We start from the raw sequence: 2,354 nt of genomic DNA on the forward strand, positions 1-2,354 counted from the left end.
AAAAGGAAGAGAGAGATAATTGTTTGAAATGGGGGAGTTTATAGAAAATGAGGGAATAGGAGGGAGGATGAGTGGATTTAAGGAGAGAGAGAGTATATAAAGAGGGGTTTTATATTGTGGGGGTTTATTATTGTAATCTCAAGCTGAGATTTGAATAGGGATTTATACTCTTAATATTAACACTGTGCTACTAGTGTTCAATTGAGAAATCCCAGTTTAGGGATTTGGCTCTTTGACTTGTAATTTTCTTGTTTAATTAATTAAGAAATTTACTTGTGTTGGCTTGCCCGAGGGAGTAGGCAGTTGCGAAGCTCGTTAAAATCTTGGTGTAACTTTTTCTATACATCTGGACTTACTCGTTCTGTTGCATTAGGGTTTCAGCGTTAAATTCCTAAGCAACTGGTATTCAGAGCGTGAACGATCTAGAAGGAGTCAGATTCAAGTGGGAGCCATGAGCCACAGATGAGGGTGCAAAAATTGAGACATTGAGAAATTTGATGGAACAGATTTCGGATTGCTGGAAAATGCAGATAGAGGGATTTATCTGTATCAGAAAAATGCTGTATTCAACGTCACTTATTTGGGGGGAAGAAGCGGGGATTCCCTATGAAAGGAAGAAGAGTGGAACCTTTCTAGATAGACACGCCCTCGAGTTATCAGATTGACGTTGACTGCGCAATGTTGCGTCAACAATAGCAAAGGAGAAAGAGCCACGGCAAGGTCTTATGGGCAGGCGTCTTCAACATGGTATGAGAAACCATGCAGCGCGAACAAAAGTTCATTTGATGGGCGGTCGGTTTATTTCAACTCTGAAAATGGCGGAAGGCGCGTCAGTAGCAAGCACAACACCTCAATGAACTTAATACGGTTACAACCCAATTGAGTTCAGTTGAGATTGAGTTTGATAAAGAAGTTCGGGCGTTGATATTATTGTCTTCCCTACCAGAGAGTTGGAACGCTACAGTCACAGCTGTGAGTAGCTCGTCGGGAAACAATAAGTTGAAGTTCGACGACGTTCGTGATTTGGTTCTCAGTGAGGAGATCCGACGGAGAGAAACGGGTGAAGCTACAACCTCTTCAGTATTGCATACAGAGTCAAGAGGTAGAAATTCAACCAGAGGAAACGGACGAGGAAAATCAAACTTCAGAGGTAGATCAAAGGACAGGAGGTCCAAGTCAAGGAATCCAAGCAACAGCTCGAAGGCTATCGAGTGTTGGAATTGTGGAAAGACCGGGCATTACAAGAACCAGTGCAAGAGTGCACAGAAGGAGAAGGAGGCGAAGGCAGAGGTGAATGTCACTTCCACTTCAGGAGGAAACGACGCATTGATATGCTCTTTGGAGAGCAAGGAGGAATCTTGGGTGTTAGATTCAGGAGCGTCGTTCCATGCTACCTCTCAGAAAGAATTCTTCGAGAAGTATACCCCCGGAAATCTTGGATACGTATATCTTGGTGATGATAAACCATGTGCTATTGTGGGTTAAGGCGTGGTGAAAATTAAGTTGAACGGGTCTGTATGGGAGCTGAAGGATGTCAGGCATATTCCCGACCTGAGAAAGAATTTAATATCCGTAGGCCAGCTGGCTAGCGAAGGATACACTACGACCTTCCATGGAGATGATTGGAAGATCTCAAAGGGTGCAATGACGATTGCCCGAATGACGATTGCCCGAGGCAGGAAGACTGGTACCCTATATATGACAGCAGCTGCACGTTGTTCGATCTCAGTTGCAGCAAGCAACGAGACTTCAAAGCTGTGGCACCAGAGACTCGGTCATATGAGTGAAAAGGGGATGAAGATTATGCACACAAAGAGAAAGCTCCCAGGTTTACAATCAGTAGAGATTGATATGTGTAAAGAATGCATACTTGAAAAGCAGAATAGAGTTAGCTTTCAGACAAGTGGCAGAGCCCCCAGGAAGCTAAAGCTGAAGCTTGTTCACTCAGATGTTTGGGGACCAACCACCACTACGTCGATTGGTGGGAAACACTACTTCGTGACTTTTATCGATGATCACACTCGGAAAGTATGGGTCTACTTTCTGAAACATAAGTCAGAAGTATTTGAAGCTTTCAGGAGATGGAAAGCTATGGTCGAGAATGAGACCGGTCTGAGAATAAAGAAGCTCAGGACCGACAATGGTGGTGAGTATGAAGACACCGGATTCAAGAAGTTCTGCTATGAGCACGGGATCAGAATGGAGAGAACCGTGCCCGGCACGCCTCAGCAAAATGGTGTAGCTGAGCGGATGAACCGAACATTGACAGAGAGAGCCAGAAGCATTCGGGTACAGTAGTAAAAAGACAATGAAGGAAAATTGATTTGTATTCCTTTAATCTCAGTTACAATTGG

The sequence above is a fragment of the Asparagus officinalis genome, chromosome 1, assembly GCF_001876935.1.
Source record: "Asparagus officinalis chromosome 1, Aspof.V1, whole genome shotgun sequence".
In the NCBI taxonomy this organism is placed as follows: domain Eukaryota; kingdom Viridiplantae; phylum Streptophyta; class Magnoliopsida; order Asparagales; family Asparagaceae; genus Asparagus; species Asparagus officinalis.